Below are 15,774 nucleotides of genomic sequence, written 5' to 3' on the forward strand. Positions count from 1 at the left end.
AATGCAGAGCCGGGAGTTACAGTACAGGAGCTGTCCTCAGGCTGGTTTGCTGTGTGACCTTGAACAAGTGTCTGCCCTTGAACAGATGTCTATAATTCACCGGCCTCTGATTCTCTGATAAGTGGAGAAGTTGGACATATCAAGGTAATGGAGCTGTGCAAGGGTTTCCTTCCTTCTCCGCTTCCTCCCTCCCTCCTTCCCGCTTTCCCCTGACTACAGAAACGTTCCACCCTCCTTATCTTGATTCAGAAGTTGGTATTGTTCATTACGGATGCTCTTTCTCCCCCTCTCTCTCTCTCTCTCTTTTAGCTGAACTATTGGAGAGTAAGCTGCAGACCCCCGGCAGTCCCTGCTGAACATGTTAGCTGCCCCTGCTGAACATGTTAGCTGCCTCTCCTGAACAGAAAGACATTCTCCCATATAGCCTGATACCATTATCACACTAAGAAAATTACCAGCAATTCCTTAATGTCATCTACTACGCAGGCCACATTCAAATCCCACAGTTGTCCCCGGAATGGTTGCAGTGCTCTTTTATAAACCAGAACCCACCGAGGCTCCCTCGCTGCCTTTAACTGTTGTGTCTCTTTAGCTTCTTTCCTTTGGAAAACAACCCCCTACCACCTCCGTCCTTTTAAAAACTGACATCCCAGCCTGGCCAACATGGTGAAACTGCGTTTTTACTAAAAATAGAAAAATTAGTTGGGCATGGAGGCGCGTGCCTGTAATCCCAGGTACTCGGGAGGCTGAGGCAGGAGAATCACTTGAATCCAGGAGACGGAGCTTGCAATGAGCTGAGACCGAGCCACTGAACTCCAGCCTGGGCGACAGAGTGAGACCCCATCTCAAAAAAAAAAAAAAAAATGACATCAACATTTAAAGCAACCAGGCCAATTGTCCTGTAGAATGTCTCTCCTAGATTTGTCAGATTTCCTCCCCACGTGATGTCTTTTTTTTTTTTTTCTGTGAGACGGAGTCTTGCTCTGTCGCCCAGGCTGGAGTGCAGTGGCACGATCTCGGCTCACTGCAACCTCCATTTCCTGAGTTCAAGCAATTCTGCCTCAGCCTCCTGAGTAACTTGGATTACAGGCGCCTGCCACCATGCCTGGCTAATTTTTGTATTTTTAGTAGAGACAGGGTTTCACCATGTTGGTCAGGCTGGTCTCCAACTCCTGACCTCGTGATCCACCCGCCTCAGCCTCCCAAAGTGCTGGGATTACAGGCGTGAGCCACTGTGTGCGGCCTCATTTCTTTTTTTGTTGTTTTTGAGACAGTGTCTCACTCTTTCACCCAGGCTGGAGGGCAGTGGCACCATCAGCCTCAGCTGCAGCCTCAACCTCCTGGGCTCAAGTGATCCTCCCACCTCAGCCTCCTGAGTAGCTGAGACTACAGGTGCACGCCACCACACTTGGCTAATTTTTTTTTTTTTTTTTTTTTTAATCTTGCAGAGACAGGGGTCTTGCTTCATTACCCAGGCTGGTCTCTAACTCCTGGGGTCAAGCACTTCTCCCGCCTCAGCCTCCCAAAGCACTGAGATTACAGGCATGAGCCACCACACCTGGCCTTGATATCTTTTCTCTTGTTCTTGGACCTAGGGGTATTTCCTGTAAACTGAATATTAGCACCAAAGGCTTAATTAGATTCAGATGAAGCCTTTTGGGCAAGAGTTCTTCACAGCTGTGTGTCCTTCCTGTTGCAGGAAGGTATGACATCAGGTCGCCCTACTGTCATGACGCCAGATGAGCTTCTTGGCTGAGGTGGTGGCTGCCAGAGTCCCTGTCGTGGAGGTGTGTTTTTCTTTTTTTTTTTTCAAGACAGAGTCTCTGTTGCCCAGGCTGGAGTGCAATGGCATGATCTCGGCTCACCGCAACCTGCTTCTCCTGGATCCAAGTGATTTTCTTGCCTCAGCCTCCCAAGTAGCTGGGATTACATGTGTGCACCACCATGCCTGGCTAATTTTTGTATTTTTAGTAGAGATGGGGTTTCACCATATTGGCCAGGCTGGTCTTGAACTCCCGACCTCAGGTGATCCGCCCACCTCGGCCTCCCAAAGTGCTGGGATTACAGGTGTGAGCCACTGTGCCCGGCCTAAGCCACTGCTCCAGGCTGTGTTTTTCCCTTTGAGCAGCCCTGGGCTTTGGTGAGCATCCTGTTCTCCATCATCTTTCACCTGAGGCTCCAACAACCACCCACAATCTTGGCCTGAAACACTTCTCGAAAATCAGCTGAACATACATGTGGTCTCTTCGAGACTTTGTTCCGTTCCACTGACCTGTATGTCTCTCTATGCCAACCCCACACTATCCTGGTTAGTGTAGCTTTATAATAGGTCTTGAGATCAGAAATTCTTCCAACTTTCTTTTTTGAAATTGTTTTGGCCATTCTGGGCCCTTTTTAGTTTCAAATAAATTTTGGAATCAGTTTATTGATTTCTGTGAAAAGGCCTGCTGGGATTTTGATTGGGATTATGTTTGAATCTAGAGATTGATTTGAGAAGAATTGATATCGTAACAATATTGTGTCTTTCAATCCAGGAGTGTGATATATTTCCCTGTATACTTAGGTCCCTTTACTTTTTTTCAACAATGTTTTGTAGTTTTCTGTGTAAAGGTTAGGCACTTCTTTTGTTCTATCTCTCAGTATTTTGTAATTATTGGTGCTATTGTAATTGTCTGATGGATTCTTCCTGCCTGCTACACAGAAAAACCAATTCATTGAGACCGCAGGATTGCAGTAAAGAAACAGTTTCATTGATTCAAGGCCAGCCTACACAGGAGAACTGGAGTTATGACTCAAATCAGTCTCCTTGAAAATTCAGAGGCTAGGGTTTTTCAAGAATATTTTGGCAGGCAGAGGGCTAGGGAATGGGGGCTGTTGATTGGTTGAGGATGCAATCACAGGACTGTAGAAAATGATTGGCGCGGTGGCTCACGCCTGTAATCCCAGCACATTGGGAGGCCGAGGTTGGTGGATCATGAGGTCAGGAGTTCGAGACCATCCTGGCCAACATGGTGAAACCCCCATCTCTACTAAAAACACAAAAATTAGCCAGGCATGGTGGCGTGTACCTGTAATCCCAGCTACTCTGGAGGCTGAGGCAGGCGAATTGCTTGAACTCGGGAGGCGGAGGTTACAGTGAGCCGAGATCATGGCACTGCACTCCAGCCTGGGCAACAGAGCGAGACTCTATCTCAAAAAAAAAAAAAAAAAAAAAAACTAAGAAAAAGAAAATTCTCCTTGTCTGCTGAGTCCACTTCTGGGTGGGGGCTACAGGACCAGAGTCAGGAGTCTTGGGTGCAGGTGGAGTCATCGGCCAGGAATGCGAAAGTCTGAAAAGGCCAATCTTAGATTCTTTTTTTTTTTTTTTTCTTTTTGAGACAGTGTATCACTCTATCACCCAGGCTGGAGTGCAGTGATGCCATCTCAGCTCATTGCAACTTCTACCTTCTGGGTTCAAGCAATCCTCCTGCCTCAGCCTCCTGAGTAGCTGGGATTACAGGTGCCTGCCACCATGCCTGGCTAATTTTTGTATTTTTAGTAGAGACGGGGTTTTACCATGATGCCCAGGCTGGTCTCAAACTTCTGACCTCAGGTGATCCACCCGCTTTGGCCTCCCAAAGTGCTGGGATTACAGGCATGAGCTGCTATGCCCAGCCTAATCTTGGGTTCTACAGTAGTGATGTTATCTATGGGAGTATATAAATCTTCTGACCTCTAGGACAATGGCTGGTGACTACACCTAGGTCTTTGCAGAATTCAGACCCCTCTCATTAATCCTCATCTTGTAGCCTTTTATTAGTTTTATAAAGATGGTTTAGTTTTGGGAAGGTCTATTATCATTTAAACTATAAACTAAACTTCTCCCAAAGTTAGCTTGGCCCATGCCCAGGAATGGCCAAAGGCAGTTTGGAAGTTAAAGGCAAGATGGAGTTGGTCAGATCAAATCTCTTTCACTGTCATGATTTTTTCACTGTTATAATTTCGGCACAGGTGGTTTCACTGTTGTTGATGGATTTTTAAGTTTTAATTTTCAGTTTGTTCTTTGCTGGCATATAGAGATAGAATTGATTTTTGTATATTAAGTTTTTTCCAAAACTTTGCTAATTTTATTTATTGGTTCTAGTGGTTCCTTTGTAGATTCCTTAGGATTTTTATTTAGACGATCATGTAGTTTGCAAGTAAATTTTTTTTTTTTTTTTTTTTTTGAGACAGATTCTTGCTCTGTTGTCCAGGCTGGAGTGCAATGCCATGATCTCGGCTCACTGTGACCTCTGGCTCCCAGGTTCAAGCGATTCTCCTGCCTCAGCCTCCCAAGTAGCTGGGACTACAGGTGCTTGCCACCATGCCCAGCTAATTTTTGTAATTTTAGTAGAGATGGGGTTTCACCATGTTGGCCAGGCTGGTCTTGAACTCCTGACCTCAGGTGATCCACCCACCTCGGCCTCCCAAAATGCTGGGATTACAGGTGTGAGCCACCCCACCTGGCCTTTTTTTTTTTTTTTTTTTTTTTGAGACAAAGTCTCGCTCTTGTCCCCCAGGCTGCAGTGCAATGGCGCAATCTCAGCTCACTGCAACCTCCGCCTTCCGGGTTCAAGCGATTTTCCTGCCTCAGACTCCCGAGTAGCTCGGATTACAGGCACCCGCCACCACGCCTGGCTAATTTTTGTGTTTTTAGTAGAGATGGGGTTTCACCATGTTGCCCAGGCTGGTCTCGAACTCCTGACCTCAGGTGATCCACCCACCTCGGCCTCCCAAAGTGCTGGGATTACAGGCATCAGCCACTGTGCCCGGCCTGCAAGTAAATTTTTATTGCTCTTCCTTTCCAATCTTTATGCCTTTTTCCTCCTTGTCTTATTACAGTGGGTGGGACCTCCAGTATACTGTTGAATAGAGGTGCTGAGAAGGGCTATCACTGTTCGTTGTTCTGAGCGCTTTCAGTCTTTCAGTCTTTCACTGTTCTGTATGATGTTAGCTGTAGATTTTTTGTAGTTGCTCTCTACCTGGTTTAAAAAGTTTTCTCCTGTTCTTATTTTGCTAGTTTTTATTATGAGTGAGTCTTGAATGTTGTGAAATCCTTTTTTCCTTTTTCTGCGTCTATTTTTTTCCTCTTCTGTTTTACTATGTTTTTATGTTTCTGTTTTACTACTGTTTTGCCTTTTTTTTTTTTTTTTTTTTCAAGACAGAGTCTCTGTTGCCCAGGCTGGAGTGCAGTGGCATGATCTCAGCTCACTGCAAACTATACTGATTGATTTTTTTTTTTCTTTTTTAAGTAGAGACAGGGTTTCGCTATGTTGGCCAGGTTGGTCTCGGACTCCTGACCTCAAGTGATCCACCCACCTTGGCCTCCCAAAGTGCTGAGATTACAGGCATGAGCCACCATGCTGACTGATTTTTGAATATTAAAACAACTTTGCAAAGCTGAAACAAACCCTTGTTGGTCATGATAGATTGTACTTTTTATATATTGCTGGGTTTGATTTGTTAATATTTTGTTAAGATTGTTTATGTCTCTGTTCCTAAGGGAGATGAAGCTTTCTTTTCTTGTATTGTCTTTGGTTTTGGCATAAGGGTAATGCTGGCCCCATAAAATAAGTTAGGAAGTATTTCCTTATCTTCTATTTTCTGGCAGAGTTAGTGGAGAATTGGTATTATTTCTAATGTAAATGTGGTGGAATTCACATGTAGCACCAGAGTTTTCTTTGAATTTCTTTTCTCTCTCTCTCTTTTTTTTGAAACAGGGTCTCTTCCCATCTCCCAGGTCTCCCGTGATTGTGCAGTGGTGCAATCATGTCTCATTGCAGCCCTGACCTCCTGGGTTCAAGCGGTCCTCCTACTTCAGCCTCCCAAGTAGCTGGAACTACAGGTGTGCACTACCATGCCCAGCTAATCTTTATTTTTTGTAGATATGAGGTCTCATATGTTGTCCAGGCTGGTCTTAAACCTCTGAGCTTAAGTGACCCTCCTGCCTTGGCTTCCCAAAGTGCTGGGATTATAGGTATGAGCCACCAAGCCTGGCCAGGAAGCTTTTCTTAATGAATTTGACTTATGTATTGGATAGTGGGCTAGATTATCAGTTTCTTCTTGGATGAGCTTTGGTAGCTTGTGTCTTTCAGGGAATGTGTCAAATTTATCTAGATTGTTGAATGTATTGGCATAAGGGCATTTGTAATATTCCCTCATTATCCTTTTAATGTCTGTAGTATCTGTAGTGATGTCTCCTGTCTCAAGATGTAGATTTAGCTTCACCTTTGTATTTTAAGACATTTACTTTGTAAACTTTACTGTGTTCTGATTGGTGAATTGAAACATACATGCATTTATATAGTAATAACCCCTTTCCTAAAAGACCCTAAATAGCTTGGTTTTTACTGATTACACCGTGTGTCAGCAGAATATTAACATACTTCACAGGACATGTCTTATGACACCAGGATGGTATGGGATTTGTAAAACTGTGAAATGTAGAATTTTTCTTTTTTCTCTTTCTTTTTTCTTGAGACAGGGTTTCATCATTCCTGTTGTCAGGCTGGGATGCAATGGCATGATCTTGGCTCACTGCATCCTCTGCCTCCCAGACTCAAGTGATTCTCCTGCCTCAATCTCCCGAGTAGCTGGGACTAAAGGTGCACACCACCACATGTAGCTAATTTTTGTATTTTTAGTAGAGATGGGGTTTTGCCATGTTGCCCAGGTTGGTCTTGAACTCCTGGCCTCAAGTGATCCACCCACCTTGGCCTCCCAAAGTGCTGGGATTGCAGGCATGACCTACCACACCCAGCAAAATGTAGACTTATTAACATGCCCTTTATACTATAATGATGATGGTTGTGAACATTTACTGCATACCAGTCACATACCAGGTACCATGCTGGGCAATTGCCTGCATTATCTCACTAAATCCTTATATTCTGTCTATGAGGAAGGTGCTGTTGTTGTCTGTATTTTATAAGCTAAGAAATGGAGACACAGGGGTTGAGACAGGTGCCAAGGGCTCTCCAGGTAGTCTTGCTGTAGGATGCACACTCATTCTGCTCTAGGGACTTAAATTTATGCCTTTCTAACTCCAAGTCTTATGCCTTTCCTTCCACACCAGGCTGGTTTTCAACAGTCCAGGGTTAGAGTTAAGGATAGACGGTGTTGATAGAGATGGATTTTAGTCTTGGTGAAAGGAAGAATGTTTTTAGCAGTCATTCCCGAGCCAAGATGAAGTGAACTCCCTGAGAAGGTAGTGAATGTCCTATCACTGCCGATGTCTGGGCCAAGGCTGACACAGCTGCAGTGATAGGACATTGTAGTTTGAATATGTTATCCAACCAACAACATCAACAAAAAAATGCCTTTATAATGTAGTGTCTTTATGGTAGCAGAGACTGTATGACATTTGACTATTTTCTTGTGTATTGGTATTTCTTTGGGGGATTTTTTTTTTTTTTTATGAAGTATTTATTGATCATTCGTGGGTGTTTCTCGGAGAGGGGGATACGGCAGGGTCATAGGATAACAGTGGAGAGAAGGTCAGGAGATAAACACATGAACAAAGGTCTCTGGTTTTCCTAGGCAGAGGTCCCTGCGGCCTTCTGCAGTGTTTGTGTCCCTGGGTACTTGAGATTAGGGAGTGGTGATGACTCTTAAAGAGCATGCTGCCTTCAAGCATCTGTTTAACAAAGCACATCTTGCACCGCCCTTAATCCATTTAACCCTGAGTTGACACAGCACATGTTTCAGAGAGCACGGGGCTGGGGGAAAGGCCATAGATCAACAGCATCCCGAGGCAGAAGAATTTCTCCTAGTCAGAACAAAATGGAGTCTCCTATGCCCACCTCTTTCTAGACAGACACAGCAACAATCTGATCTCTCCTTCCTTTCCCCACACTTCCCCCTCTTCTTTTCAACAAAACCGCCATCGTCCTCATGGCCCGCTCCTGATGGTCGCTGTCTCTTCGGAGCTGTTGGGTACACCTCCCAGACAGGGCAGTGGCGCTCCTCACCTCCCAGACAGGGCGGCCGGGCAGAGGCGCTCCTCACCTCCCAGACAGGGCGGCCGGGCGGAGGCGCTCCTCACCTCCCAGACAGGGCGGCCGGGCGGAGGCGCTCCTCACCTCCCAGACCGGGCGGCCGGGCAGAGGCGCTCCTCACTTCCCAGAGGGGGCGGCCGGGCAGAGGCGCTCCTCACTTCCCAGACGGGGAGGCCGGGCAGAGGCGCTCCTCACTTCCCAGACGGGGCGGCCGGGCAGAGGCGCTCCTCACTTCCCAGACTGGGCGGCCGGGCAGAGGCGCTCCTCACCTCCCAGACGGGGTGGCCAGGCAGAGGCACTCCTCACTTCCCAGACGGGGCGGCCGGGCAGAGGTGCTCCTCACTTCCTCCCAGACGGGGTGGCAGCTGGGCAGAGGCGCTCCTCACTTCCCAGACGGGGCGGCCGGGCAGAGGCGCTCCTCACTTCCCAGACTGGGCGGCCGGGCTGAGGCGCTCCTCACCTCCCAGACGGGGTGGCCGGGCAGAGGCGCTCCTCACTTCCTCCCAGACGGGGTGGCAGCTGGGCAGAGGCGCTCCTTACTTCCCAGATGGGGCAGCCAGGCAGAGGCGCTCCTCACTTCCTCCCAGACGGGGTGGCGGCCAGGCAGAGGCGCTCCTCACTTCCCAGACGGGGTGGCCGGGCAGAGGCGCTCCTCACCTCCCAGACGGGGTGGCCAGGCAGAGGTGCTCCTCATCTCCCAGACGGGGCAGCCGGGCAGAGGTGCTCCTCACTTCTTCCCAGACGGGGTGGCGGCCGGGCAGAGGCGCTCCTCACCTCCCAGACAGGGTGGCCAGGCAGAGGCGCTCCTCACTTCCCATATGGGGTGGCGGCCGGGCAGAGGCGCTCCTCGCTTCCCAGATGGGGCAGCCGGGCAGAGGCGCTCCTCACTTCCTCCCAGACGGGGTGGCGGCCAGGCAGAGGCGCTCCTCACCTCCCAGATGGGGCGGCCGGGCAGAGGTGCTCCTCACTTCCTCCCAGACGGGGTGGCAGCCGGGCAGAGGCGCTCCTCACCTCCCAGACGGGGCGGCCGGGCAGAGGGGCTCCTCACATCCCAGACGATGGGCGGCCAGGCAGAGACGCTCCTCACTTCCTAGACGGGGTGGCGGCGGGGCAGAGGCTGTAATCTTAGCACTTTAAGAGGCCAAGGCAGGAGGCTGGTAGGTGGAGGTTGTAGCGAACCGAGATCACGCCACTGCACTCCAGCCTGAGCACCATTGAGCATTGAGTGAGCGAGACTCCGTCTGCAATCCCAGCACCTCGGGAGGCCGAGGCAGGCAGATCACTCGAGGCCAGGAGCTGGAGACCAGCCTGGTCAACACGGCGAAACCCCGTCTCCACCAAAAATACAAAAACCATTCAGGCGTGGCGGTGCGCGCCTGCAATCCCAGGCACCCGGCAGGCCGAGGCAGGAGAGTCACAGGAGCCCGAGGCAGGGAGGTTGCAGCGAGCCGAGATCACGGCAGCACAGTCTAGCGTCGGCAACAGAGGGAGACCGAAAAAAGAAGGAGAGGGAGACCGAAGAAAGGGGAGACGGGAGACGGGAGACGGAGGAGGGAGAGGGAGAGGAGGGAGCTTTTTTTTTTTTTTTTTTTTCCCGAGACGGAGTTTCGCTCTTGTTGCCCAGGCTGGAGTGCAATGGCCCAGTCTCGGCTCACTGCAACCTCTGCCCCCCAGGTTCAAGTGATTCTCCTGCCTTAGCCTCCCAAGTAGCTGGGATTACAGGTACCCGCCACCATGCCTGGCTAATTTTTGTGTTTTTAGTAGAGACGGGTTTTACCGTGTTGGCCAGGCTAGTCTCGAACTCCTGAGCTCAGGTGCTCCACCCACCTCGGCCTCCCAAAGTGTCGGAATTACAGGCGTGAGCCACTGTGCCCGGCCTTTTTTGGGGGGGGTGTGGGGGGGTGCAGATGGAGTCTCGCTCTGTCGCCTGGGCTGGAGTGCAGTGGAGCAACTGTGGCTCACTGCAACCTCTGCTTCCTGGGTTCAAGCGATTCTCCTACCTCAGCCTCCCGAGTAGCTGGGACTACAGGCACTCGCCACCACGCCTGGCTAATTTTTTGTATTTTTAGTAGAGACAGGGTTTTGCCATTTTGGCCAGGCTGGTCTCAAACTCCTGACTTCAGTTGATCCACCTGCCGCGGCTTCCTAAAGTGCTGGGATTATAGGCACGAGCCACGGTGTGCAGCCTTGGGGAATATTTTTTAATAGAAATTCCAAGAGGCAAAGGTTTCCTGGGCAGCACAACACATAAACTGAAGGGAGAATGAGCACTCTGAATTTTTTGTACTCAGCACCAGCGTTTTATGTACCATATGAGCTGGCCTGGGCCTATGGGTCAGCAGAGATAGCGAGAGTCCGGCTGCCTGGATATCAGCCTCTGGTGGACTTGGCTGCTTCTCCCCCCATTGGCCTCCTGGGTGGTCGCTGGGCCATTGCCCACGGCTTGGCCATCTGCAGGCAGCCTTTCCCTGACCTGTGGACAACTCCAGTAGGGCTGTCATAACCCTGAGGGGACATAACTCTTTTTTTCTTTTTTTTTTTTTTTTTTTTTTTTTTTTTGAGATGGAGTTTCGCTCTTGTCGCCCAGGCTGGAGTACAATGGTGCGATCTTGGCTCACCACAACCTCTGTCTCCTGGGTTCAAGCGATTCTCCTGCCTCAGCCTCTCAAGTAGCTGAGGTTACAGGCATGTGCCACCACGCCCAGCTAATTTGTTTTGTATTATTAGTAGAGATGGGGTTTCATCATGTTGGCCAGGCTGGTCTCAAACTCCTGACCTCAGGTGATCCACCCACCTCAGCCTCCCAAAGTGCTGGGATTATAGGCGTGAACCACCGCGCCCGGCCCATAACTCTTTCTTTAAGGGAAATTTTTAGTACCTGAATTCTGTTTTTTGGCACAAATCGTATCTCATTTTTAATCAGTTTATCTATATTATGTAGCTGCTTAGCATTCTGGAAAAATTAGCTTCCTTGGTAATAGAAGGACTCCTTCGGTCACCTAGATCGGCCCACATTTCCAAATTTGCTTGATGTTTCAACTTGAGCTTTGCCTTATTCAGAAACCAGTAGCCTTCCTGGTTCTGGCCGCTCGTGGAGTGAGTCCTCCACTCGCAGGTGAATAAGTCAGAAGCGAGTGGGTCACCTCCAGATTTCAGGTCTCAGCTGCCAAGTTGTAATCTGAAACTTCAGGGCACTTCCCATCCCCTGAAGATGTCACAAGTACAAGCTGCTTCCAGAGGCTTCTGTAATCCTCATTAATATGTAGGCATCCGGCCAGGCACAGTGGCTCACACCTGTAATCTTAGCACTTTTGGAGGCCGAGGTGGGTGGATCACCTGAGGTCAGGAAGTCGAGACCAACCTGACCAAACTTGTGAAACCCAGTCTCTACTAAAAATACAAAAAATTAGCCGAGCATGGTGGCGGGTGCCTGTAATTCCAGCTACTCGGGAGGCCGAGGCAGGAGAATCCCTTGAACCTGGGAGGCAGACATTGCAGTGAGCCGAGGTCGCGCCATTGCACTCCAGCCTGGACAGTAAGAGTGAAACTCCGTCTCAAAAAAAAAAAAGTAGGCATCCTTGTACTTGTTAAAATTATTCCTGTCTCTCCACTGTGGTGAGGTCTGTGGTAAGCAACATCTCCTGAAGTGCCACCTGCCTTGAGAGTCATAAAACGTTGTCTTCTTAATAGGCTCCTGTAGTTCAGATTTTTCATTAATGTAAATGGGCCCTCCCCATGTTGCCCTTTATTCTGAGTTACTGAGGCTTCACTTGCCAGTTCCCAGTACTGGGCACTCCGGGAGGACTTGGTGATTAACTGAAAGGCTTGCTTCAGCGGGTGGCATCAGAACAGAATTAATGGTGCCACGCACTGTAGGTGGCCTGGTGGCGGGGGTAGGGGTGGATGGGAAGAGGTGTTTCCTGTTGCTTGTAACTCACCCCTCCTTCCACTGGGAGCCTCTCCCTGTATCCCCCCTGCCTCAAGGCCCACTGTGCCCTGCCTGCTCTGTCCATCACCCTCGCTGTCTATGCAGCTTGAGACATGTCCCATGCACCTGCTCCTCCTGCAATGCTGCTCCTGCTGTTTCTGGGACGAGCTTTTTGCCCTCAGGCTCCTGAGCTATTGTAGGTTCTAGAAGCCTCTGCTGACCTTCTCAGGCACTCCTCTGCTCAAGAACCTGCTGTGTCTCCCTAGCACGTGTTCCTCAAGTCTGAATTATTCCACTCCCGTAACACTCTGCTATTCTTCATCAGGCATACTCTACCGCCTCCCGCTGGGCCAGGCCTTCCCCTTGGCACAGTTGGAGCAGCATCTGTCATGGTATGTGCCTGTCTCATGCTAGGGACCAGGGCTGGACTCAGACCCTGGCGGCTGACTCCCCATGTCACACTTAAACGTTCGTCTCAATTTTAAACATTTCTCACAATAGTTTTTAAATAAAATCCCTGAGCTCTTCTGCTTGGAGAAAGTCCTGGCAAATCATTCCCAACAATAAAATCTCATGATCAGAATGTAGTAGCCCTTTTCCCACTAGCCAGGTAGGTTCATGTCATTAAGAGGCATCTTTAAACACTTTTCTCTTGGCAGAAATTCAAAGACTTTCACCCCTGAGCAGGGTCACTCTGTTGGGCCTGAAGTCTCCTCCCTACTGCTCGTTACCCATTTAACAGCTGCTATCAGACACCCAGTGGCTTTCCTTCTGCAGCTTCTTTTTTTTTCTCCCTTCTGAATTCTTAACTTGTATTTGAGCCCACCCAATGGTGATTGTTTTGTTTTATTTTATTTAGTTAGTTATTAATTTTGAGACAGAGTTTTGCTCTCGTCACCCAGGCTGGAGTGTAATGGCAGAATCTTGGCTCACTGCAACCTCCGCCTCCCAGGTTCAAGTGGTTCTCCTGCCTGACCCTCCCGAGTAGCTGGGATTACAGGTGTCCGCCACCATGCCCAGCTAATTTTTGTGTTTTTAGTAGAGACGGGGTTTTACCATGTTGCCTAGTCTGGTCTCAAACTCCTGACCTCAGGTGATCCACCTGCCTCAGCCTCCCAAAGTGCTGGGATTACAGGCATGAGCTACCGTGCCTGGACTATTTTATTTATTTATTTATTATTTCCATAGATTATTGGGGAACAGGTGGTGTGGCTACATGCGTACGTTCTTTAGTGTTGATTTGTGAGATTTGGGTGCACCCATCACCTGAGCAGTATACACTGCATTCAATGTGTAGTCTTTTATCCCTCACCCCTTCCCACCCTTTCCCCCTAAGTCCCCAAAGTCCATTGTGTTTTTCTTATGCCTTTGCATCCTCATAGCTTAGCTCCCACTTATGAGAACGTAATGATGTTTGGTTTTCCGTTCCTGAGTTACTTCACTTAGAATAACAGTCTCCAGTCTCATCCAAGTTGCTATGAATGCCATTAATTCATTCCTTTTTATGGCTGAGTAGTATTCCATCGTATGTCTATATCACAGTTTCTTTATCCTCTCTTTGATTGATAGGCATTTGGGCTGGTTCCACATTTTTGCAATTGCAAATTATGCTGCTGTAAACATGGGTGTGCAAGGATCTTTTTTGTATAATGACTTCTTTTCCTCTGGGTAGACACCCCGTAGTGGGATTGCTGGGTCAAATGGTAGTTCTGTGTTTAGTTCTTTAAGGAATCTCCACACTGTTTTCCATAGTGGTTGTGCTAGTTTACATTCCCACCAGCAGTATAGAAGTGTTCCCTGTTCACTGTAGCCACGCCAACATCTATTATTTTATGATTTTTTTATTATGGCCATTCTTCTTTCTGTAACTTCTTTAGGTGGTCAGGCTAAAATCAGTTTTCTGTGCCCTGGGGATGATAGCGAAGCAGCAGAAATAACAGCCTTACCCTTGATTCATTTCTGCCCCCAATTCTAATGGTCAGCCCTCCTCTCTCTCTAACCCCATGTTAAAAGGTAACTTCCAGGAAATGGAAAATCAGAACCCTCACACAAATAAAAAACAAACATGTTAATGATTTTCTTTCACCCGTAATGAGTGAACCAGGCAGCAGCTACCATCAGTTCAAAAGACGGTCTGCAAAACACACCCATAAATAGATCAGGAATATTGGAATGGATACGTAACGAAAGGCAGAAAGTGGAATTGCACAGTGACTGACTTTTTGGTCTCTGACTTTTTTTTTTTTTTTTTTTTTTTGAGACAGAGTCTCACTCTGTCACCCAGGCTGGAGTTGCAGTGGTGCGATCTTGGCTCACTGCAACCTCCGCCTCTCGGGTTCAAGTGATTCTTCTGCCTCAGCCACCCTAGTAGCTGGGATTACAGGTGCCCGCCATTCACACCTTGGCTAATTTTTGTATTTTTAGTAGAGATGGGGTTTCACCATGTTGGCCAGGCTGGTCTCGAACTCCTGACCTCAGGTGATTTGCCTGCCTCGGCCTCCCAAAGTTCTTGGATTACAGGCATGAGCCACTGAGCCCGGCCGGTGTCTGACTTTTTGTTCAACATATTGCAAGACCACTCACGTTGGTACGCGTGGCTATAGTGGCCTGTCCACCTGGCAAGTCACATCCCCCTGTAGGACGTCTGCCGTTTACATCTCCTTTGCCTGCTGTGGAGATTTACATGGGAGGTTTCCAGTTTGGGGATTTTTTTTTTTTTTTTTTTTTTTTTTGAGATGGAGTCTTGCTCTGTCACCCAGGCTGGAGTGCAGTGGGGTGATCTCGGCCCACTGCAACTTCTGCCTACCAGGTTCAAGCAGTTCTCTTGCCTCTGTCTCCTGAGTAGCTGGGATTACAGGTGTGAGCCATGGGCCACCACGCTCGGCTAATTTTTGTGTTTTTAGTAGAGATGGGGTTTCACCGTGTTGGCCAGGCTGGTCTCGAACTCCTGACCTCAGGTGATCCGCCTGCCTCGGCCTCCAAAGTGCTAGGATTACAGGCATGAGCCACCACGCTCGGCCTTTTTCTTCATTTTAGACAAAACAACAGGGGGGGTCCCTTGAAGGGCACTTCCTCAAACCGTGCGGGCTTGTGTGAAACACGCCTCTGTGTTCTGTGTGCTTCTCCCTCAGGGTGTCAGAGGGAGAGACCCCCAGGCTGGGACCCCGAGAGGTGGCAGCAGGTGTCCCATCTGCCAGGTGAGCATGTCTGGGCTGGACTTTGAGGAGCTGGCCGGCATAGCTAACATATGTTCTCCCTCCAGCCTCGTCCTGGGGGAAGATCATTGGTATACATTTAGTTTTTGAGTAGATAATATATTCATGTGGCTCAAAAAAATCTAACTCTATAAAAATACACTCAGTGGGCTGGCACAGTGGTGCACAACTGTGGTCTCAGCTACTCAGGAGGCTGAGGCAAGAGGATCGCTTGAGCCCAGGAGGCCGAGGCTGCAGTGAGCTGTGATAGCGCCACTGCACTCCAGCCTGGGCTACAGAGCAAGATCCTATCTCTTAAAAAATAAAATAAAAAACAGGCCGGGCACAGTGGCTCACACCTGTAATTCCTGCACCTTGGGAGGCCGAGGTGGGTGGACTATCTGAGGTCAGGAGTTTAAGACCAACCTGGTCAACATGGTGAAAACCTGTATCTATTAAAAACACAAAAAATTAGCCGGACATGGTGGCGGGCACCTGTAGTCCCAGCTACTCAGGAGGCTGAGGCAGGAGAATCGATTGAACCAGGGAGGCGGAGGTTGCAGTGAGCCGAGATCGCACCACTGCACTCCAGCCTGGGCAACGGAGCAAGACTCCATCTCAAAATAAAATAGGTATT

General features: G+C 48.9%; 1 protein-coding gene across 2 annotated transcripts in view; it reads left to right on the plus strand.

Annotated features, from left to right (window-relative positions):
• The window catches only part of ARHGAP8 (Rho GTPase activating protein 8), a 111,963-nt gene that overhangs the window by 14,783 nt on the left and 81,406 nt on the right, over nt 1-15,774 (plus strand). The window contains exon 2 of one of the 2 annotated variants that reach the window (XM_054543779.1): nt 15,075-15,140. The exons of the other annotated variant lie outside the window; for it this stretch is intronic. The gene's annotated coding sequence lies outside the window, so the exon portion shown is untranslated. The remainder of the gene's footprint in view (nt 1-15,074; nt 15,141-15,774) is intronic. 2 annotated transcript variants of the gene reach the window in all.

This window comes from Pongo abelii, chromosome 23 (genome assembly GCF_028885655.2).
Source record: "Pongo abelii isolate AG06213 chromosome 23, NHGRI_mPonAbe1-v2.0_pri, whole genome shotgun sequence".
In the NCBI taxonomy this organism is placed as follows: Eukaryota; Metazoa; Chordata; class Mammalia; order Primates; family Hominidae; genus Pongo; species Pongo abelii.